This window comes from Rutidosis leptorrhynchoides, chromosome 2 (assembly GCF_046630445.1).
Source record: "Rutidosis leptorrhynchoides isolate AG116_Rl617_1_P2 chromosome 2, CSIRO_AGI_Rlap_v1, whole genome shotgun sequence".
Taxonomy (NCBI): domain Eukaryota; kingdom Viridiplantae; phylum Streptophyta; class Magnoliopsida; order Asterales; family Asteraceae; genus Rutidosis; species Rutidosis leptorrhynchoides.
In genome coordinates this window covers 327,212,434-327,225,217 of record NC_092334.1, presented here as the reverse complement: position 1 = coordinate 327,225,217, position 12,784 = coordinate 327,212,434, and positions in this window count along the sequence as shown.

The window sequence follows — 12,784 nt, the reverse complement described above, 5'->3', positions numbered from 1 at the left end:
CTATATGAGAGAGAAGTGGGGTCGCTTCGAAGGGTATTGTTAGGGCACAATACTTGATAAGCTCTCGCAGAACCAGGAAAATGTTCATGACCATAACGAACATAACTATGAGGACTTGACGTTGTCAGGGAGAGTCTTATGTGAAGTGTATTGTCGCCTACACAAACGGCATACGAGTTCAAAGACATTGCCGTCTACTCAGAGCCAGTAGACTAAGTACGTTTTCACAAGCGAAAGTTCAAAGGGTAACACCTACTTATCGTATGCAAGGTTCAACCGCTGAAACTTAATTGGAATATTGTTGTTTCTGAGATCAATCTCCATTCATGTGGGGGATTGTTGGAAAAACTTGATGAAAAAATGTGTGTTTTCACCAAGCTTTGGACAAAAATAATTATATGGTCGAGTGACATATTGTAACACCCTGAATTTTGTGCATCAGAAAATGTTCCTGAAAGTGTCAGTAAATGTGTGCACCAGAAAGCGCCACTGAAAGTCAACCTAACACTTATGCATTTTCAGAATTTACATCAGAACTAGAATCTGTCAACCTCAGTCCCTGAACTTTTAAATTAAAGTTGAGAACTGCAGTTATCGCGTCTGGAGCGTGTTTGTTGCATTTTGGAACGTCGCGGAACGCGACAAACTGGGTCCAAACACGACGCCTTAAAAATCCAAGTCCGGGTCACTTCATCGCGTTCCAATTGATTTTGACGAATCAAGTATGTAAATGCTTGGTTAATGTGTTAAATGGTGTTTTGGAAATATAATCACTAGCCGTTAGTGATTTTGAGAGTTTTTAGGACTTATGTCAAAATGGGTTGACTTTGATTAGGTCGAATTTGGTAATAACACTAATTTCGGATTAAATGGATGTTAAACACTTTTATTAAGTGTTAAATGACGTTTTTGAATGAAAATAATCGTGGAAAGTGATTTTGGGTTAAAATGGCATTTTAACATAAGTCAAATGTGGTTAAATACAATATGGGTCAAGATTGCACGTGGTGGGGTTTTTGTGTAAATGGCGGTTTGAAATGATCACTACCTAAGTAGTAATCTAGTGTCGGGACCTAGGTTGGTCTAGTTAGTGTAAAGTATAATTTGGGTTAAATTGTACATTGTAGAGTGGGTTTGAATTACCACCCAAAGTGGTAATTGGTTTGTGTCCATTAGGTGTTAAATGGGTGGGTTTTGGCAAGAAAGGTGTGATCCCTCGGCTATGGGATGTTTGTGTCGGGTTCTCTTTTAGAGAATATATATTTATGTGTATATTGTGCCTATGTGTGATATAGGTGGTTACTTGCTCGGATTTAAGGACTGATATCATGTTATACATGACTTGTGCGGGCATTCCAAGGTGAGTGGAATAATTATGCGTGTACGTATATAATGTATTTATTTGTGTAGCGTGAGGTGTGAAGTGTCGACGTGTTAAGACACCACATTTCACGTGAAGAGTGAAGTATCGACGTGTTAAGACACCACTCGGGGGTGAAGTGTCGATGTGTTAGACACACTCCGGGAAATATGACGGGTGAAGTGTCGACGTGTTAAGACACCACTCGGGGGTGAAGTGTCGACGTGTTAAGACACCACTTTGGGAAGTATGACGGGTGAAGTGTCGACGTGTTAAGACACCACCCAGGGTGAAGTATCGACGTGTTAAGATGCCACCTGTGGGGTTAGTGTACGACGTGTTAAGTGTACTAATGGTTGTTACGAACAACGATGGTCTTTCTCGAGCACCATTCCCTTGTGCGATTGGTTAACCATGGTTATGTGATGTAGTGTAGCATATTATATTGTTCGAATTATATGCTATTGTTTGTGCTAGCTTGCGTATTGGAGATTTTAGCGTTACACTTTGCGATGGTATGCTAATTAAATTGCTAGCGTGTAAGCGGTAATTGTGCAAGTGATTGCAAGTAAGTAGATTATATATGTATATGTATAATTATTACATTCACTAAGCTTTATGCTTACCCTCTCGTTGTTTACCTTTTTATAGGTATTTTTGATGCGTAGTTACCTAGTTGCTAGACTAGGTTGATAGACGTTGCTTAAGCTTGGAGGATTAGCTTTTGGATAATTGGACGCGGATTGGGGATTTGGTAGTCCCCGGAATTATGCTCTTGGTATCGGGTTGGGTTATTGAATATTAACCCGTAATTCATGCGATTTAGTCATTATTGCAAATGCTTTTGTAATATGTCCTTTGTGTACCAAGAGTCATATTAAAATGTTAAATGTGTTATTATGATAATGCGTATTCGGTTAAAACTATTTGGAATGGTTTATGTAAAGTGGATGTTTAAGGGGACCTAACTTATAAAAAAAAATTGTGCTTCGTTTTTGGTAAACGGATTTGGGGTCGTTTAAAGTGGTATCAGAGCATAGTCTAAGGGAATTAGGTGACCTTAGGATAGGTGCCTAGTCTTAGACTTATTGAAGGTTGTGCGTTATTTGCGGGACTTGTAAGAATACGGGTCGGATTGAGATTTTGTTAGTGCCTTAGAGTAGGTGACTACCTAGGACTTGTGTTTGTCCAAAGTGTGATTATGTGGGGCCTTATTTCATGTGTAAATTAGTGCCTTAGACTGCTAGTGCCTAATGTAAGTAGGCGAACTTGGACGTTGTTTTAGTGATAGTCACCTAGGTTGTAGGTTGACTTCTAGTTGCGGTGTACTTGTGTATATATATTATTATATTGTATATATGTGTATATACAGGTATATATTGGTGCGGTGTCCTAGAGACGAATCTATTGGAGAGATTCGCATGTTTGGCTGTTTGAGTGATCAAGTTCACGGTAAGGACTTTGGTCATTCGGATACTAGGAGTTATTGCGTGTTATTTTGTGTGAATGTTGCGCTAGTCCGGGTAAAGTACTTTGCATGACCATGCGAAAATGGTAAGGTACGCAATTGTAATAGTGACTGATCACCATTATTACAACCGTGTATCTTGACACTAAGCATGACATGACGAGTACTGAACGGAGGAAACGTGGCATGGTTGGGGTAGAATTGGAACGAATTAGGAATCTTTTATTGGTTCCTAGGATATAGTTGTCTCGGGTGATGTGCTTTTTGTCACATCGGGCTCATTGTAAGTCGGGAAGTGTTACGGTGGATTCAGTTAGTTAAGGTGAATGAGCAAACTCACGAGTTCGGCGCATACATAGTCACCCTAAGTAGTGGGTGCACTATTGAGATTGTCATTGGTTGTAGTTACCAATCGTAACTAGGATCGCCGACTTATGTGTGCGTGTGTGTGCGTCGAGGACTTGAATTCCGTAATGGGATGCAACAAGTCTAATGATAGTGGTATTGGGTTACAATCGGTAGAGTGTATGGTTAGAGAATCGTGTAGGGATTCTAGTTGTGATTCGCCTTGGAATTGGGGAGTCAAGGAGTCTCCAAGTCGTTAAACTCGTCTGAATGAGACCCGTATGGCGATGATTGTGTTAGTGAGTTATGGATTATAGGGTAACATTCCTAACGGAATACCCCTTGTAGTGGTATTGGCGACGTGTGGAAGGGTGAAAGACTTGGTGTTCCCAAGCATCTCTTTAGTGTTAGATGAAAGGTTTCGTGAGGCTAGACCGTTTGGCCTTGTGAAAATTGTGGGTAGCGTGAGATCGCTAGAAACTTTTGATAAGACAATAAATCATAAGGTTTGTCGGGTAGGTATGACTTTGGGTCATTACTGTGGAGAGATGGGTGACATCGGGTGTATGGAACCCAAAGATAGAGTTTCTAAATTTCGGTAGATTGTGGTGGACCTAGTAGATCGCGTTGGGTGATATAGTTATGGATGCAGCTTGTTGCGAGTTTTAATCGAGAGAACTTGAAGGGATAATGGTGTTTTTCGTATTTTGACGTTGAGTGTATGAGATACCGCTGGTTGTGGTAATGCACGCTAGTGATTATTAGCGTGTGGTGAAATCTTCGGATTAACGGAAGATATTATGGATGTCTAGCTTGATTGTGTTTCGTAGGATCGTAGGGCGTGGTCCCTATTGTATGTAAGGGTTAAGGCAATGTGGTACTTACCTCTTGGTAAATGATGAGGATCACGGGGACGTGATCCAATTTAAGTGGGGGAGAGTTGTAACACCCTGAATTTTGTGCATCAGAAAATGTTCCTGAAAGTGTCAGTAAATGTGTGCACCAGAAAGCGCCACTAAAAGTCAACCTAACACTTATGCATTTTCAGAATTTACATCAGAATCTGTCAACCTCAGTTCCTGAACTTTTAAATTGAAGCTGAGAATTGCAGTTATCGCGTTTGGAGCGTGTTTTTCGCGTTTTGGTACGTCGCGGAACGCGACAAACTGGGTCAAAACGCGACGCCTTAAAAATCCAAGTCCTGGTCACTTCATCGCGTTCCAATTGATTTTGTCGCGTTTGGGGTGTCGCAAAACGTGACCAGATGTCACGAAATGCGACAATGTAGCAGATCTGATCTCTTGAACTCATTTTTAAGGGGATTTTGGAGGGTGTTTTAGTCCTTTCACTTTGGAGTCGGATTTTTGGCCACAAAACTGATCCAAACTTATCATGAGCTCATTTCACACTCATTCCTCTCCCCCCAAACATCTTAGAGAGAGAAAGAGGAGAGTTCTAGAGAGAGGAAGCTTCAAATGGTGATGAAGATGGTGATTCTTACCCAAATTGGAGTGGTTCTTGGTGCTTGTTGGTGTTTCTAGCCACTAGAGCTCATTTTGGTACATGACGTAAACCTTAATCTGAATTATAGTGTTTGATTCTTGTTTGTGTTTAGGGTTTATGCTTGTTAGGGTTATAAATGTAGTGATCCGAACTTTTCCATGTATATATATATTAATTGAGATTGATATTTACATGACTAAATGTTTCCAACATGTAAAGCAATCAAACTTGTTAAGACTTGATTAAATGAAATAAGTTTCATATAGACAATTGATCACTGAAATGTCCCGTTCATATTGATTATAAACGTTCCATATTAATTGATTTCGTTGCGAGGTTTTGACCTCTATATGAGACGTTTTTCAAAGACTACATTCATTTTTAAAACAACCATAACCTTTATTTTATCAATAAAGGTTTTAAAAACATTACGTAGATTATCAAATAATGATAATCTAAAATATACTGTTTACACACGACCATTATATAATAGTTTAAACTAGAAATATGTTACATCGACATATATTTCTTGAATGCAGTTTTTACACAATATCATACAAACATGGACTCCAAATCTTGTCCTTATTTTAGTATGCAATAGCGGAAGCTCTTAGTATTCACCTGAGAATAAACATGCTTTAAACGTCAACAAAAATGTTGGTGAGTTATAGGTTTAACCTATATATATCAAATCGTAACAATAGACCACAAGATTTCATATTTCAATACACATCCCATACATAGAGATAAAAATCATTCATATGGTGAACACCTGGTAACCGATATTAACAAGATGCATATATAAGAATATCCCCATTATTCTGGGACACCCTTCGGATATTATATAAATTTCGAAGTACTAAAGCATCTGGTACTTTGGATGGGGTTTGTTAGGCCCAATAGATCTATCTTTAGGATTCGCGTCAATTAGGGTGTATGTTCCCTAATTCTTAGATTACCAGACTTAATAAAAAGGGGCATATTCGATTTCGATAATTCAACCATAGAATGTAGTTTCACGTACTTGTGTCTATTTTGTAAATCATTTATAAAACCTACATTTATTCTCATCCCAAAAATATTAGATTTTAAAAGTGGGACTATAACTCACTTTCACAGATATTTCCTTCCTCGAAATAAGACTTGGCCACGGATCGATTCACGAACCTATAAAAATATGTACATATATATCAAAGTATGATCAAAATATAATTACAACCATTTTTATTATGTTTTAAAGATTTGAGTGTATTAAGTCAGCTGTCCTCGTTAGTAACCTACAACTAGTTGTCCACAGTTAGATGTACAGAAATAAATCGATATATATTATCTTGAATCAATCCACGACCCAGTGTTTACACATCTCAGGCTAGATCACAACTCAAAGTATATATATTTTTGGAATCAACCTCAAAGTATATATATCACAACCCAGTGTTTACCCTGTATAGCTAACTCCAACATTACTGCATATAGAGTGTCTATGGTTGTTCCAAATAATATATATACATGGGTCGATATGATATGTCAAAACATTTGCATATGTGTCTATGGTATCCCAAGATTACATAATATATTAGAATACATGTATAATACAATATAAGTTAGCTAGGATATGATTTGTATAGATTTGTTAAACATTTTCCGTAGCTAAAAAGATCAAAAATATCCAATCTTGTTTTACCCATAACTTCTTCATTTTAAATCCGTTTTGAGTGAATCAAACTGCTATGGTTTCATATTGAACTCTAATTTAAGTATCCAACAGAAAAAGTATAGGTTTATAGTCGAAAATTTAAGTTACATGTCAATTACTAAAGAGGTAGTCATTTCCATCGAAAGAACGACATTTTGATGACCATTTTGAAAAACATACTTTCACTTTGAGTTTAACCAAGATTTTTTGGATATAGTTTCATGTTTATATGAAAAATCATTTTCCTAGAAGAACAACTTTTAAATCAAAGTTTATCATAGTTTTTAATTATCCAAACCAAAACAGCCCCCGGTTTCACTACGACGGCGTATATCCGATTTTATGGTGTTCATCGTGTTTCCAGGTTTTAAATCATTAAGTTAGCATATCATATAGATATATAACATGTGTTTAGTTGATTTTAAAAGTCAAGTTAGAAGGATTAACTTTTGTTTTCGAACAAGTTTAGAATTAACTAAACTATGTTCTAGTGATTACAAGTTTAAACCTTCGAATAAGATAGCTTTATATGTATGAATCGAATGATGTTATGAACATCATTACTACCTCAAGTTTTCTGGATAAAACCACTAGAAATGATAAAAATGGATCTAGCTTCAAAGGATCCTTGGATGGCTTGAAAGTTCTTGAAACAGAATCATGACACGAAAACAGTTCAAGTAAGATTTTCACTAGAAATAAGATTGTTATAGTTGTAGAAATTGAATCAAAGTTTGAATATGAATATTACCTTGAATTAGAAAGATAACCTAATGTAAATAACAACGGTTCCTTGATCTTAGATGATTACTTGGAATGGATTAGAAAGCTTGGAAGTAGACTTGCAAACTTGGAAGTATTCTTGATTTTTATGAAACTATACTTATGGAATTTATGAAGAACACTTAGAACTTGAAGATGGAACTTGAGAGAGATCAATTAGATGAATAAAATTGAAGAATGAAAGTGTTTGTAGGTATTTTTGTTCGTTGGTATATGGATTAGATATAAAGGATATGTAATTTTGTTTTCATGTAAATAAGTCATGAATGATTACTAATATTTTTGTAATTTTATGAGATATTTCATGCTAGTTACCAAATGATGGTTCCCACATGTGTTAGGTGACTCACATGGGCTGCTAAGAGCTAATCATTGGAGTGTATATACCAATAGTACATACATCTAAAAGTTGTGTATTGTACGAGTACGAATACGGGTGCATACGAGTAGAATTGTTGATGAAACTGAACGAAGATGTAATTGTAAGTATTTTTGTTAAGTAGAAGTACTTTGATATGTGTCTTGAAGTCTTTCAAAAGTGTAAGAATACATATCAAAACACAACATGTATATACATTCTAATGGAGTCGTTAAGTCTTCGTTAGTCGTTACATGTAAGTGTTGTTTTGAAACCTTTAAGTTAACGATCTCAATTAATGTTGTTAACCCAATGTTTATATATATTAATTGAGATTGATATTTACATGACTAAATGTTTCCAATGTGTTAAGCAATCAAACTTGTTAAGACTTGATTAAATGAAATAAGTTTCATATAGACAATTGATCACCCATGTTGACCGGCGATTCACGAACGTTACAAAATTGTAAAAACTACATGATGTGGTATATATAGACATATATATATGGTTGACATAAGATTATGATGAGTAAGTATCGCACTAATTATATTAACAATGTGTGATATACATAAGAAATGAGATTACTAAGTTAAGAAACTCGAAATGATATATATAACGATTATCGTTATGATAACGTCTACTAAATACATATGTATCATATTAAGATATTGATACACTATATTTAACATGATAAAATTATATTTAAATATATCATTAAGTGTGTTAACAATGAACTACATATGTAAAAATAAGACTACTAACCCAAGAATTACGAAACGAGACTTATATGTAACGATTATCGTTGTATCGATATTTTAATGTATATATCATATTAAGAGATATTCATACATCATAATATCATGATAATATAATAATTTAACATCTCATTTGATATAATAAACATTGGGTTAACAACATTAATTGAGATCATTAACTTAAAGGTTTCAAAACAACACTTACATGTAACGACTAACGAAGACTTAACAACTCCATTAGAATGTATATACATGTTGTGTTTTGATATGTATTCTTACACTTTTTAAAGACTTAAAGACACATATCAAAGTACTTCTACTTAACAAAAATGCTTACAATTACATCCTCGTTCAGTTTCATCAACAATTCTACTCGTATGCACCCGTATTCGTACTCGTACAATACACAACTTTTAGATGTATGTAATATTGGTATATACACTCCAATGATCAGATCTTAGCAGCCCATGTGAGTCGCCTAACACATGTGGGAACCATCATTTGGCAACTAGCATGAAATATCTCATAAAATTACAAAAATATTAGTAATCATTCATGACTTATTTACATGAAAACAAAATTACATATCCTTTATATCTAATCCATATACCAACGACCAAAAACACCTACAAACACTTTCATTCTTCAATTTTATTCATCTAATTGATCTCTCTCAAGTTCCATCTTCAAGTTCTAAGTGTTCTTCATAAATTCCATAAGTATAGTTTCATAAAAATCAAGAATACTTCCAAGTTTGCAAGTCTACTTCCAAGCTTTCTAATCCATTCCAAGTAATCATCTAAGATCAAGGAACCTTTGTTATTTACAGTAGGTTATCTTTCTAATTCAAGGTAATATTCATATTCAAACTTTGATTCAATTTCTACAACTATAACAATCTTATTTCTAGTGAAAATCTTACTTGAACTGTTTTCATGTCATGATTCTGTTTCAAGAACTTTCAAGCCATCCAAGGATCCTTTGAAGCTAGATCCATTTTTCTCATTTCCAGTGATTTTATCCAGAAAACTTGAGGTAGTAATGATGTTCATAACATCATTCGATTCATACATATAAAGCTATCTTATTCGAAGGTTTAAACTTGTAATCACTAGAACATAGTTTAGTTAATTCTAAACTTGTTCGCAAACAAAAGTTAATCCTTCTAACTTGACTTTTAAAATCAACTAAACAAATATTCTATATCTATATGATATGCTAACTTAATGATTTAAAACCTGGAAACACGATGAACACCATAAAATCGGATATACGCCGTCGTAGTGAAACCGGGGGCTGTTTTGGTTTGGATAATTAAAAACTATGATAAAATTTGATTTAAAAGTTGTTCTTCTGGGAAAATAATTTTTCATATGAACATGAAACTATATCCAAAAATCTTGGTTAAACTCAAAGTGAAAGTATGTTTTTCAAAATGGTCATCAAGATGTCATTCTTTCGACGGAAATGACTACCTCTTTAGTAATTGACATGTAACTTAAACTTCCAACTATAAACCTATACTTTTTCTGTTTGGATTCTTAAATTATAGTTCAATATGAAACCATAGCAATTTGATTCACTCAAAACGGATTTAAAATGAAGAAGTTATGGGTAAAACAAGATTGGATATTTTTGATCTTTTTAGCTACCGGAAATGTTTAACAAATCTATACAAATCATATCCTTGCTAACTTATATTGTATTATACATGTATTCTAATATATTATGTAATCTTGGGATACCATAGACACGTATGCAAATGTTTTGACATATCATATCGACCCATGTATATATATTATTTGGAACAACCATAGACACTCTATATGCAGTAATGTTAGAGTTAGCTATACAGGGTTGAGGTTGATTCCAAAAATATATATACTTTGAGTTGTGATCTAGCCTGAGACGTGTATACACTGGGTCGTGGATTGATTCAAGATAATATATATCGATTTATTTCTGTACATCTAACTGTGGACAACTAGTTGTAGGTTACTAACGAGGACAGCTGACTTAATACACTCAAATCTTTAAAACATAATAAAAATGGTTGTAATTATATTTTCATCATACTTTGATATATATGTACATATTTGTATAGGTTCGTGAATCGATCCGTGGCCAAGTCTTATTTGCGAGGAAGGAAATATCTGTGAAAGTGAGTTATAGTCCCACTTTTAAAATCTAATATTTTTTGGATGAAAATACATGCAGGTTTTATAAATGATTTACAAAATAGACACAAGTACGTGAAACTACATTCTATGGTTGAATTATCGAAATCGAATATGCCCCTTTTTATTAAGTCTGGTAATCTAAGAATTAGGGAACAGACACCCTAATTGACGCGAATCCTAAAGATAGATCTATTGGGCCTAACAAACCCCATCCAAAGTACCGGATGCTTTAGTACTTCGAAATTTATATCATATCCGAAGGGTGTCCCGGAATGATGGGGATATTCTTATATATGCATCTTGTTAATGTCGGTTATCAGGTGTTCACCATATGAATGATTTTTATCTCTATGTATGGGATGTGTATTGAAATATGAAATCTTGTGGTCTATTGTTACGATTTGATATATATAGGTTAAACCTATAACTCACCAACATTTTTGTTGACGTTTAAAGCATGTTTATTCTCAGGTGAATACTAAGAGCTTCCGCTGTTGCATACTAAAATAAGGACAAGATTTGAAGTCCATGTTTGTATGATATTGTGTAAAAACTGCATTCAAGAAACATATATCGATGTAACATATTTCTATTGTAAACCATTATATAATGGTCGTGTGTAAACAGTATATTTTAGATTATCATTATTTGATAATCTACGTAATGTTTTTAAAACCATTATTGATAAAATAAAGGTTATGGTTGTTTTAAAAATGAATGCAGTCTTTGAAAAACGTCTCATATAGAAGTCAAAACCTCGCAACCAAATTAATTATTATGGAACGTTTATAATCAATATGAACGGGACATTTCAATAAACCCCATTTATTGTGATATTTAGAGGTTTTGGGTATGGTTAGTGTGAGTAGACCAAATTATTGTGGGTTTAGGGTTTAATGATGAAATTGGCTAGAGTTGTCATGGGTTTGGGTGTTAATCACTAGATTGTAAGTGTGTTGGTGATTTAGATGTTCATAAGAACATGTTAGTTGGTCAAAATGGGTGTTAACCTCGAATTGTTGTCAAACTAAGTTTTGAGTCAAGATTTGACGAATCAAGTATGTAAATGCTTAGTTCATGTGTTAAATGGTGTTTTGGAAATATAATCACTAGCCGTTAGTGATTTTGAGCGTTTTTAGGACTTATGTCAAAATGGGTTGACTTTGATTGGGTTGAATTTGGTAATGACACTAATTTTGGATTAAATGGATGTTAAACACTTTTATTAGATGTTAAATGATGTTTTTGAATGAAAGTAATCGTGGGAACTGATTTTGGGTTAAAATGGCATTTTAACATATGTCAAATGTGGTTAAATGCAATATGGGTCAAGATTGCACGTGGTGTGGTTTTTGTGTAAATGGCGGTTTGAAATGATCACTACCTAAATAGTAATCTAGTGTCAGGACCTAGGTTGGTCTAGTTAGTGTAAAGTATAATTTGGGTTAAATTGTATACTGTAGAGTGGGTTTCAATTACCACCCGAAGTGGTAATTGGTTTGTATCCATTAGGTGTTAAATGGGTGGGTTTTGTCGAGCAAGGTGTGATCCCTAGGCTAAGGGATGTTTGTGTCGGGTTCTCTTTTAGAGAATATATATTTATGTGTATATTGTGCCTATGTGTGATATAGGTGGTTACTTGCTCGGATTTGAGGACGGAGATCATGTTATACATGACTTGTGCGGGCATTCCAAGGTGAGTGGAATAATTATGCGTGTACGTATATAATGTATTTATTTGTGTAGCGTGAGGTGTGAAGTGTCGACGTGTTAAGACACCACATTTCACGTGACGAGTGAAGTGTCGACGTATTAAGACACCACTCGGGGGTGAAGTGTCGACGTGTTAAGACACCACTCCGGGAAGTATGACGGGTGAAGTGTCGACGTGTTAAGACACCACTCGGGGGTGAAGTGTTGACGTGTTAAGACACCACTCCGGAAAGTATGACGGTTGAAGTGTCGACGTGTTAAGACACCACCCGGGGTGAAGTATCGACGTGTTAAGATGCCACCCGTAGGGTTAGTGTACGACGTGTTAAGTGCACTAATGGTTATTACGAACACCGATGGTCTTTTGCGAGCACCATTCCCTTGTGCGATTGGTTAACCATGGTTATGTGATGTAGTGTAGCATATTATATTGTTCGGATTATATGCTATTGTTTGTGCAAGCTTGCGTATTAGAGATTTTAGCGTTACACTTTGCAATGGTATGCTAATTAAATTGCTAGCGTGTAAGCGGTAATTGTGTAAGTGATTGCAAGTAAGTAGATTATATATGTATATGTATAATTATTGCATTCACTAAGCTTTATGCTTACCCTCTCGTT